This window comes from Camelina sativa, chromosome 15 (genome assembly GCF_030686135.1).
Source record: "Camelina sativa cultivar CO46 ecotype springtype chromosome 15, ASM3068613v1".
Classification (NCBI taxonomy): domain Eukaryota; kingdom Viridiplantae; phylum Streptophyta; class Magnoliopsida; order Brassicales; family Brassicaceae; genus Camelina; species Camelina sativa.
The window spans coordinates 17,114,552-17,127,200 of NC_141894.1; the positions used below are offsets into that span (position 1 = coordinate 17,114,552).

The 12,649-nt window shown below is 34.0% G+C and overlaps 1 pseudogene; it reads left to right on the plus strand.

Moving 5' to 3' along the window:
* Nucleotides 1–573: 573 nt before the first annotated feature.
* On the plus strand, nt 574–2,042 carry LOC147926758 (uncharacterized; annotated as a pseudogene).
* The last annotated feature ends 10,607 nt before the right edge of the window (nt 2,043–12,649 follow it).

Consider the following 12,649-nt stretch of genomic DNA (forward strand, 5'->3'; position numbering starts at 1 on the left):
AACAGTTACGGTCAAGCTATTTGTTGTTGTTATACTTATCATAATTGAATATTCTACTCTTGAAAGAACACAAACAAAACCATATATATATATATATATATATATATATATATTGTTGGTAGGTTGTTCAAAAAAAAAAAAAATTGGTAAATATTGTCCATTCCCTTTTTCTTTTTATAATTGCAAAATGTAATCATGAGAAATTATTATGATGGTAAAGAATAATTACACCTCAAAAGGAAAAAGAAATAATTAGGAAAAAAGATCACCCTCTTTTGGGCTTAAGACCTTCCTTTCCACCTAGTGTATTCGATTAGGTTGAGAAAGGAACTTACTGATTGGAAAACTTGTTCCCGTGTAGCTGTTATTTCCTGTTTACTCTTTTATTCACTCTTTTTGCTCAAAATCTAATTGCTTCAGAAGGTTTGTGAGCTAGGGTTCTTCATCGTTACTCGAATTATCTTTGCTGTCTTTGGTTTTTTCGATCTTCGAACTCGCGGAGTTTCGGCTTAAAGGTTTCGGGTTTGGTTGGGATTCTATCCTAGAGTGGAAGTCTATCTTACTGTGGGTATCATGTCGTCTGCTATGGATAAGGCTTTGATAGCGATGTCGTTGGAAGAAGAGGAAGAAGTCCCCTTTGAGATGCCAGATCTTCCGGAATTCATGTCTGTGGAGAGAAACGCGATCAGCTTAATTGGGCGAACCTTAAATCCAGAGTGTCAGCCAATGAAGAATTTGATTAGAGATATGCCAAGAAAGTGGCAAAAACCAGGGAGAATGAGAGGGGTAGCTCTCTCAAAGGAACGGTTTCAGTTCATCTTCGATTCAGAACACGATCTGTTAGAAGTGTTGGCGAAAGGAGCACATACATATAACGATTGGTCGCTAGCGATTGATAGGTGGTATGAGCACCCGCCTGCCAACTACCTGCAAATTATTCCAATATGGGTGCAGATTTGGAATATTCCTGTTAACTACTACACGGACAAAGCTATCACTGCTTTGGGAGAATTGATTGGTGAGGTTAAAGAGGTTGCTTTTAATCCAGACATCCCGCAAATTCAGGAATTTGTGAGGGTGAAAGTTCTTTTCGATGTTTCGAGACCTTTGCGGAGATCCAAAGAACTAAAGCTCCCTCAAGGTGGCTCTACTTTTGTGAGGTTTCAATATGAAAGAGTCCAAAAAAGATGCTTCGAGTGTCAGAGACTAACTCATGATCGTGATGTTTGTCCGATTGTGGTCAGGCGAAAGCAAGTCGAAGTAGATGCTAAGAAAGCTGGTATCCCTTTGACTAAAGCTCCTAAACCTTTGTTTCTTAAAGAAAATGACCCCCTTTTTGGTATTTTGAAAGAAGATCAAGTGGGGATTGATCCTCTTACGGGCAGACATAGGATAGCAGCAGAGGTCCTGAAAGGTATGAGACAATATCTTTTGGCTAATAATAATGAAGACCCTGTTATTAAGGCGGCCAGGATAAGGAAATCTGTTAGTGAGGTGAAAAAAGATCCTATTGCAAAAAAGATGGTTCTGAGAATGGAACCTGCTCCTTTGATCCATTCTGATATAAACAAAGAAAAGGGTTTGGTGTTTGGCTTTGAGGAGAGGGTTTCAAGGGGGCAGTCAAACGTGAATTTAGAGAGTCCTTTTGATGTTTGTTCTGCGGAAGGGGATGCTGGAGATGAAAGCTCTTTGAGGGGTGGAGCGGTGAATCCTCAAGGAAGAAAGAACTTTGGTGACTTCTTGGTTTTATCCCAACCTTACCAGGATAGAGCTACGGGTTTTAGTCTTGGCTTCTCTGAAGCCGGACCTTCCGGCTCTACTGCTAAAAAAAATCAAAACCAAGAAAACGACCTCCTACTCGGATCAGAAAACCAAAAGGAATGGGGTCTAAATTACCAGTGGAGGAACAAATGGTGCGGTTGGATTTGACTAAAGTGGGGAAGGAAAAAAGAAAGGCAGAAAATGAAGAATCAAGCACTGCTAAATGTTTAAAGCTTGTCTCTTTTGCGGTGATCCCACATGAGAGATCGCCCAATGTTTAATGAGCATCATCAGTTGGAATTGCCAAGGCTTGGGACGGTCTCATGACTTGGTGATTCCTAGACTCAAGGAGATGCGAAAAAAGCATTTTCCTGAGATCTTGTTTCTGATGGAGACGATGCAATGTAGAGATAATCTGTTTGATATTCAGTGTTTGTTGGGTTATGATAGGATGTTCACAGTGGATCCAGTGGGTAAGTGTGGTGGTTTGGCACTTATGTGGAAAAGCAGTGTTCAGATGGATTTTCTTTTTGAGGATAAAAATTTGATAGATGTACAGGTGCAGTTTGGAGTATCAAATTTTTTCCTATCTTGTGTATATGGAGATCCAGATATTAGTATGAGAAGTCGAGTCTGGGAAAGATTGATGAGGTTTGGAGTTGGTAGAAAGGAGAGATGGTGCATGTTGGGTGATTTTAATGCTATTATGCATAATGGAGAGAAGATTGGAGGTCCCAGAAGACCTGATTCTTTCTTCAAACCTTTTGTGGAAATGTTAGAGGCTTGTGAAATGTTGGAGCTTCCAAGTAGTGGCAAATAGTTCACTTGGGCGGGTAGGAGAGGTGAGCATTGGATCCAATGTAGACTCGACAGAGTTTTTAGGAATAAAGCGTGGAGTGATGCTTTCCCAGCCTCAAATCAAGCCTTTTTGGACCTTAGAGGTTCTGATCATAGACCGGTGCTCTTATGCTTAATAGACTCTCAGGAATCTTTCAGAGGCCACTTCCGGTTTGATAAAAGATTCCTCCAGAAAAAAGAGGTGAGAGAGGCGATTAGAAGCTTGGAAGCCAGGAAGGGCTCAGAATGGTTTTTTGGTTGCGCAGAGATTGAGAAGTTGTAGGAAGGCGTTAAGCTCGTGGAAAAAACAGAATACCATGAACTCCAAAGAGAAAATTCATCAGTGTGAAGTGGTTTTAGAGCGTGTTCAGTCTGAAAGATGGCCTAATCTGCAACAAGTCTCAATTCTGAAAAAAGAACTAGCCAGAGCCTATTATAATGAGGAAGAGTTTTGGAGACAGAAAAGTAGAAAGAAATGGTTGAGATCAGGAAACAGGAATTCCAAGTTTTTTCATAGTTCTGTGAAAGGTAATAGGGAGTATAAAAGATTAGAACAGCTAAGGGATTCTAACGGGGTATTGAAAAAAACAGAGGCGGCTAAAGGTGAAGTGGCTTCTGATTGTTTCAATCATCTGTTCAAATCTTCAAACCCTCAGTCTTTCAATCAGTGGTTTTCGGGGTTTCCTGCAAGAGTCTCGGAGGAGATGAATCAATCATTAATTGAGAAGGTATCAGCAGAAGAGATAAAAGAAGTTGTTTTCTCGATAGATCCTTCTAGTGCTCCAGGACCAGACGGGATGACTGGTTTATTCTTTCAGAAGTATTGGGAGATCGTAGGACCCCAAGTGATCAAAGAGATTCAAATATTTTTTGAGGAAGGGGTCTTTCCAGTGGAGTGGAATTATACTCATTTATGTCTTTTGCCAAAAATTCTTCACCCGGTGGAAATGAGTGATCTTAGACCCATCAGTTTATGCTCCGTTTTGTACAAGGTGATTTTGAATATATTGGTTAAACGGCTTCAGCCAATCTTGCCTGTCATCATCTCGAGTAACCAATCTGCTTTTGTGGCGGATCGTTTGATTACTGATAACATAATGATTGCGCATGAAGCTGTCCATAGTCTTAAAACTTACCAAGATTTCTCCTCTCAATACATGGCAATCAAAACCGACATGTCGAAAGCTTATGACCGGGTTGAATGGAGCTATGTTAGAGCGTTGCTTTCTGCTTTGGGTTTTCATACACGATGGATAAATGGGTTATGTTCTGTATATTCACTGTCACCTTTTCGGTGCTGATTAATGACCAACCGTTTGGTATGATCAATCCTCAAAGAGGTTTAAGGCAGGGGGACCCTCTCTCACCGTTTCTGTTTGTTCTATGCACTGAGGGTCTAACGTATCTACTGAACAAAGGGCAAGCTGATGGTAGACTTCAAGGCATAAAATTCTCTGAAGAAGGTCCAGAAACACATCATCTCTTATTCGCAGACGACAGCTTATTCATGTGTAAAGCCTCTGTCGAGCAATGCTCTTTTTTACAAGAGTCTTTGGGGAGGTATGGTGCGGCGACTGGTCAAGTCATAAACTTGAATAAATCTTCAATTACTTTTGGCTCAAAAGTAAATCCCTTGTTGAAGACAGATATTCAAGCTTTGATGGGTATTTCCAGAGAAGGAGGAGCAGGAACTTACCTAGGGATGCCTGAAAGTTTTAGTGGATCCAAAGTGGAATTTCTGGGGTACATAAAAGACAGGGTAAAGGCAAATTTGACTGGTTGGTATTCTCGATTTCTCTCTCAAGGAGGAAAAGAAGTTCTTCTAAAATCAGTTGCCATGGCTATGCCTGTCTTTGTGATGTCTTGTTTTAAGCTTTCGAAGACCATTTGTGCAAATCTATCTAGTGCGATGGCGGATTTTTGGTGGAGTAATGCGGAGCACACAAAAGGGATCCATTGGTTAAGTTGGGAGAAACTCTGTCTCCCTAAAGAGCAAGGAGGTATGGGGTTCAGGGACATCTCAACGTTTAATCAAGCTCTGTTGGCTAAACAGGCTTGGAGAATCCTTCAATTCCCTGATAGCCTTTTTGCTCAGGTAATGAAGAGTAGATATTTCCCTGAAAATGACTTCCTTTCTGCGAATCTTGGTCCTAGGCCTTCTTATGCATGGAGAAGTATTTTGCACGGTCGGGAGCTACTAATTCAGGAGATGGAAAAGAAGGTGGGAAATGGTAAGTCCATCAAGGTATGGATTGATGAATGGATAGAGGATGATGGTTGGAGAGCTCCCTGGAGGAGGAACAATTTCTTTAACCCTGATCTTAGAGTCTCGGAATTGTTAGATTTGAGATCCAGGGATTGGGATCAAGAAGCATTGGAGCATCACTTCCTGCCAGGAGACATAATCAGGATAAATAAAATAAAACCGGTAACAAGCATCGAAGACTTTTATTCCTGGAAGTTCAACAAAAGTGGAGAGTTTTCAGTGAAATCAGCGTATTGGCTAGCTTCTCACTCCACTAATCAGCATATTAGGTTGGAGGCTAACCAACAACCCTCGACGAATGCTTTAAAAGCACAAGTGTGGAAGGTTCACACTGATCCGAAGATCAAGGTCTTTCTCTGGAAACTTCTGTCGGGTGCTTTACCAGTTACAGCTGCTTTGAAAAGCAAAGGGATGAAGGTGGAGGATACCTGCCAGATCTGTGGAGCAGAGGAAGAGACCATTAACCATGTTCTCTTTTCTTGCTCTCTATCTAGACAAATATGGGCTTTATCAGGTATTCCTTCCCCTTCTTCGGGTCTCCATAAAGGGTCAATATTTTCAAACATGCACTACCTGTTATCGAACCAGAGGAATTCACTATGGCCTGAAGAGCTAAGAAAGTTCTTCCCTTGGTTAATCTGGAGGATCTGGAAAAACAAGAACTCTGTATCCTTCGAAGGTACTTCATTTTCTCCTTTAGATACGGTTCAGAAATGCAGGGAGGATTGGATGGAATGGTCAGAGGCTCAAAAAAGGGATAATGAAAACGGGGAAGAATCTGAGGTTGATGGAGAAGGAAATCAAGGAATTCAAAGAGTTCATGAGAGGCATATCCCAAAGGGGTGGAAGGTCCACCTACGGAGTGGGTGAAATGTAACATTGGTGTCTCTTGGTGTCGGCAAAACAGTTTAGTTGGGTGCTCGTGGGCGTTGCGAGACCATAATGGAGTTGTGTTACTACATAGTAGAACAGCTTTTGTTGGGGTCAAAGATAAGTTGGATGCTCATTTCCAAAGACTTATATGGGCCATTGAATGTATGAGGAATCACAGAGTGAAAAAGGTGATTTTTGCGATGCAGGAGAACTGTTTGGTAAAAGCTCTTACCAATCCCAATGCGTGGCCTTCACTTAGATACCAATCTATGGAGGTTGCTAGATCGCGTGGTCTCTTCAAAGACTGGAAATTCTTTTTGAAAAACTTATCTTCAAACAGAGGAGCCTTTATGATTGCACAAAGTGTCACAATGGAAGGCAGGCTTCAGTCATATGTTGCTGCAGGTCATCCGGCTTGGCTTGATGGTGTTTTCGCTGCAGAAAGGATTATAGATCCTGTTTGAATTTAAGTTTTTATCAATGTTCATTAGAGTGAACTATTTTTTGTATAGGCCGAAGTATGTTGTATACTGGCTTAGGGTAGCTCAGTGTTTAGTGTTGGTTTGAGCCTCGGGCAGGAGGTGGTATGTAGGTTTGATAATGTGTAAAAAACAGTATATTATCAATATAATTTCAGTTGACAAAAAAAAGAATAATTACACCTTTGTCACATCAGTCATATTATGAACTTCATTTTCTTTTAATTTCTGATTATATATGATTGTTATCTTCGCTCAGTACTACTTAAAGGCGATAATGGTGAAAGTTAAAAGTTGACATGGACCCTAAATCATATACCCTACAACGACACAAAACTAATCATCTATACGAGAGAAACAAATTAAACTTATAGAAAATGTAATCCGTATAACAAGAATTTACGAAAAAGTTATACATATATGATGCTTTTTGTGCACCTTTTGTTAAATATATTATTTCTTTATTTTATTAGAAGAAAAGTCAACATAATATAATTTTAATTCTAAAAAAATTTAACTAAATAAAAAAGGTGTAATAGAGGATTTAAAGATTTTTTTTGATATATCATATATTTTAATCTTTAAGTACAATTTCTAATATAATAAATATATATATATATATATATATCAAGTATAATATAACAATATCAATTTTATAAATATATGTATAAAATTTATTTTTGTATTAATAATTTCATGATTTTTATCACTATTGAAGTCTTGTTGTCCGCCACCATGTTTCTATTGCAATCCTTTTTGAAAAACTCTTGATTTAAAGTAATTTAAAACATTATAAAATTATAACATAACAGTTAAATTATATGACTGCTTGATCTTAAACATGAGCAATCATAACGGTTTACAAATGTGATATTTGTGAATAGGTTTTTTTTTTGTTACGTTTGCGGATGTTTTATAGACGAACCTCTAAATATTTTTTTCCGAACCGTAAGTGGATGGCTATTTTATAATCAAATAATAACAGAAGTATAGAAGCATCTATAGCGTTCTTAAATAGTTAACACTCTGACTAAATACAAGTGTTGCAGTATTTATTAGAAGGAAACAACAAAATAAACAACGGGGAGGTTTCTAAATCATATGCCATAAAACATAATGATGGACCTTTTTCTCATTAATATAATGGAACCAAACATTAATGAACAACAAGTTTGACGCTTCGGTAAGATCTCGTTAAAGTGGTGCATCATTATGTTTTGATTAAAAACTATGAATATATTAGCATGTGGCCACATGTAACCAAAACATTTGATAAAACTCTACAATGCATGAGAAACTAAGCTTATATTTATGATAATAATGCCATTAGTTGCAGTATTTATATGTACATTAGTGTGTATACACTACTTATAGACATGAGTATGCGCATTTGTCGTATTACTGAGCAATAATTGTAAATAGCGCTACATCCAAAGAACAAGCCTCGAAGCTAGAGATTCCACTGAACTTCTGACGTATAGAATTTAAAATATAGAGATGATATTATTACTAGAGATGATGATAGTATAATTTTGTTTTTTTACTAATATTTGTGAGACCATTTATAATAGTTTTCTTTATTTTTTTTTTATCATAAAAAAATTCTATAGAGAAACTTTAAGGTTCGAATGGTGACCGCGGTTTTAGTTGTGAGGGGAAAGCGGTTTTAGAGTGCGGTACGGTTCAACTACGGTACATGCGGTTTGCGGGACAAGTGCGGTTTATATAAAATAAGCGGTACAGAATGATATTTGATTGGTGAAAAAACTATTTGCGGTTCAGTATTAATTGTGTGAATGGTAAAAAAAGGAAAAGCGGTGCAGATTACATATATTATAAATAAATTTATTAATAATTAGTATGTTTGTGTATTATTGTATGTTATGAATTAATAATAAAAATAATTGTATTTATAAATCTTAAATACTATAGTTGATCAAAAAGTAAATTTTTTTTGACATATTGATAAAAAGTTCAACTATATAAAAATACAATTTAAAAAAAAAAATTATCGATTACTTTGACTTTTCCATAACATATTTGCAATAGTATCTCTTATTTGCGGTACGGAATTCATATTATTTTATTAATAACTAATATGTTTTTATATTTTTCTTTTTTTGTATTAATAAATAAAATTTTGTAATTTCTAATATGTAATACTGTTTATTTTATTATTGATAATTTATGAGTATCATTTACTACATAATTATATTTTTATTAATTAAAGAATTAGAAAAGCGGATTTTGAAAATCCGCACCATAAATGGTAAGTATTTATTGGAGGGTGCGGTTTTTTACTTATAGGAGAGAAAAAAAAAACAAAGCGGTTTTCGTTTTTTTGTTTCCATAAAAACGTAAATCAATAATATAAGTGTGATTGGTGTAACTAATGCGGTTTTCTACTTTTTAGGAAAACGTCCCGCTTTTTATGGTCACCAATCACTGCGTTATACTAATAGATATGAGTTTTCATCCAAATTATCTCTATTTCCATTTTTAGAATAAAGACTGCTATTTGTAGAGGTGGATTGGAATAAAATTCACCTATGTTATAATGACAAAAAATAATGATGGATTGGAGATGCACTGAGTTTTAATGAAGTTTTCAAATTATTGCTACTAAGTCTGGTTTTATGATTTTTCATTGACGTGCATTTTTAAACTAGACAAGTAGTAATACAGCTTGAAATCTCATATACTCTTTTTGTATTGTTGTAGTACCATTATTTTTGTAATCTCATAAAGGTGATTTGGACGTTTGGTAGCTTAAGCTAAAACGAAACCTTTTGCGAATGCACTGCTGTCTCCAGTCTCCCTAAGGTGCATTGCTGTTAAGACAGTGAACATTCATGTTTTGGTCTTATGTACGTGCCGTGGCAGGGGGGTTTAGGAGTCTAAGGAAAATGAAAAAATGTTACATTATGTTTTACTACAGTTTTTTTTTTTTTTTTGTAATGAAATATGCGTAGTATAATTAGAAATTTAAATATTATTTTGTGAAATTTTATTGAGATAGTGACTTTTAGTATGTTAATATATGAAATGGAGGTTTAAATAAACAGAAAATAATATCTTAAGTATACATATTTTTTACGAAAAAATACTCAGCTACACGAAGTATTGTTCAATACATGACCACACATCCCAACTTTAAAAATGTATAGCCAACTACACGAAGTATATGTATCGCATGGTAACATATACCAACTATATGATGACATGTGCTCAACATCACAACCATCTTATTCCGGTATACCGCTCATCAGAATCCGGTGTTGACCAGTGTTGACCAGCGTTGACCGATGTTGACCAATATGCAATTTTTTTTTTGTTTTTAATATTAGAAACTAAAAAAAAAATTGTTTACATATTTAATGTATTCATTCTTATAATTAGTAATTTTAATTTTGAAGCTAAACTAATAGTTAAATAAAAATTATTAATAATTATTTTGAATATATATATATATTAATTATATATGTATATATTAATATTACTACAGTCAAATATATTGTTTTGAAAACTCAATTTTTTGGATCTTCTATATATTAAAAATAAATATTGTGTGTTTTTGTTGTTTACAATCAAATATATTTATTTTATTAAATAAAAACATTGTATTTAAATAAATCAAATAATAAGTTGATGTTTTTAATTGCAATAGAAAAATAATTTAACTATTATAAGACTGGATGAATAAACAGATATATAATACATTTTTATATTGCAAAAATTAATAAAAGTGAAATGAAAAATCATTAGTAATTTTTTTCAGAATTTAAAAATTTTATTTTACCATGAGTGTATAATATTTTCCAAGAATTCTAATGATTTGGATATGTATTGAGTTTGGTTCTAAGTATTTTTGTTGTAGAAATATTTTTTGTGGTTAAGATTTGAGAATATTAAATAATTTTAATTTTATATTTAGATAAATTAAGTAAGTGATGTTTTTAAATTAATAAAGTGAAAATAAATAGTTTTATTATTTGATTTATTATAACAAGATTATCTGGTTTGAATTTAAGTTTTAATATTTTATGAATGATTTTTATTTCAATTTTAATTAAGTTTTGAAATATGAAAAAATAACTATCATAAGACTAAATTAATGGAATTTTATACAATATATATTTATTTTGGACCCATATATGTTTTACATTATAAAACACTATAAATGATTCCTAAATAATTCAACTAATTTTGTTTTTTTGTTTTTAATATTAAAAACAAAAAAAATTGCATATTTTTATTGGTAACATCGGTCAACGCCGGTCAGTACTGGTCAATCCCGAATTATGATGAACGGTGTACCAGAATAAAATGATTGTGATGTTGAGCACATGTCATCATATAGTTGGTATATGTGACCATGCAATACATATACTTCGTGTAGTTGGCAATACATTTTTAAAGTTGGAACGTGTGGCAACGATACTTCATGTAGCTGAGTATTTTTTTTCCTATTTTTTAACCAAAATAGAGGCACTTAAATTAAATAATATTATGGGGTATGCCGTATGCCGCATCCATAAGGCAAATGCCTTTTGTTTTTGTCATTAGGCACGAATTCGTGACTGATTAGCTCTCCTCATCAACATGCATGTGTTATGTTGTCACATCTGCTCGTCAGTGTTTAAATTTTAATGTCATTAACTAATTTTATTGAGATAGTGACTGTTAGTTTCTTAATCTTTGAAATGGAGTGTTTAAATCAAGAAACTTATAATGCGTATTATACTAAAAATGGAGCCCTTTATCAGTTACATAATGGGGCATATACTGCAAACGCCTATTTTTTTTTTTTTTTTGTGTCACTAGGGGATCTTAAATTACATTTTTTTTTGTTATGTTCGTGGCAGTTTAGCTCTCATCATCATCAACAACAAGATGCATCAAGCATCATGCATGTGTTATGTTGTCACATTTGTTCGTCAGAGTTTTATGTCATTACAAAATTTGGAGAATCAGGGTTGCTATCTTCATCCAAAGAACAAGTCTCGAAGCTTGAGATTCCACTGAACTTCTGACATATTGTACTATTAAAATATAGAGATAGGATACTACTAAAACGAACCTATATAAAATCATTAATAATCCTATATATATATATATATATATATATTTTTTTTTTTGACAAACAATCCTATAATTTTTTTATATGAGATTATTTTAACCATGACTACTCCGATCGAGTCTACTTTTACGAATTTCATTGACGTTCATTATTAATAGATAAAGTGGAATCCACCACGAGAAAGCATAAATCTTTTTGAATTCTTGTATCTTTAACACATTTCACTTTACTGTGACATATAATATAATTGAAAAAAAAATTAAAGCAAAATTTTGGGTTTTAATGGTAACTGCGGTCGGAGCAGACAAATCCATTTGTGGACCAGTGATATATCATGGTTTTTGTGATTTTTAACCATAATATAAGGAGTTTTTTAGAGTCTTTTGATTTGTTTTCTATGATGTTTTTTGAGTCTTTACAGGTTTTCTAGGATTTTGGTATGAAATGAGCAAAATGGAGCAATTAGAGATATTTTGGAGCAATTCATCAAGGAAGAGAAGTTGGATTCGATTCAGAGTGATGGTGTCGATCGACACTGCCTTAGCATCGATCGACACCTCTGTTTGTCTATGAGAGAAGCCAATTTGGAAGTTTTACAAAGTTGCCCAAAGTTTTCCATAATTGCAACACAAGTCCCTGACGTGTTTTAGGACATATAAATAGTATTTTTAGGTTTTACAAATCCTTAAGTTATTTTCTAGCAAGTTTTATTTTTCTGCAACCCTATGAGATTTTGAGAGCTTTTGGGGAGAGAGAGATCTGAACTGCTTTGTAGATAAGAATTCTTGAACTCATTCTTTACTCTTTTAATTTCAATTGCTTATTATTCAGAATTATGTCTTGTTCTTCATTGAATATGTCTGATTAGTTTGCTTGTTAGGTTCAGGGTTTTTCATAGGGTTTTTATGAATTATTAGATCTGTTTATTTAGGATTCAATATCTTTCTAGATCTTCATCATATGTTGTTCTTCATATTAATCCTTAATTGGCCATCTAGAATTAATAATCTGGGAAAATAAATTGATATGAGAATATAATTGATTTTCTTGATAAAACCTTTTGATGAGCAAAATTACTTCTTGCAAAGAGATTTGATTTAGTAATTTTGTGAACAATCTAAACCTGTTTTTAAACCTGATTTATAACCTAGAATTTTACAAAGAGATTTGGATTTTTTAGTTTTAAATTTAGATAATATTTGCATTGAGAACTGATTTATTTTACATAAGTGTTTAGAGTTCTAGATCTGTTCTTAATTGCTTGAATCCTATTTATTTGTTGATTTAATAATTTGTAATATCCTCAGAAATTCCCTAGGCCTAACTTTTTGATCCCCTGAATTTACAACAGTT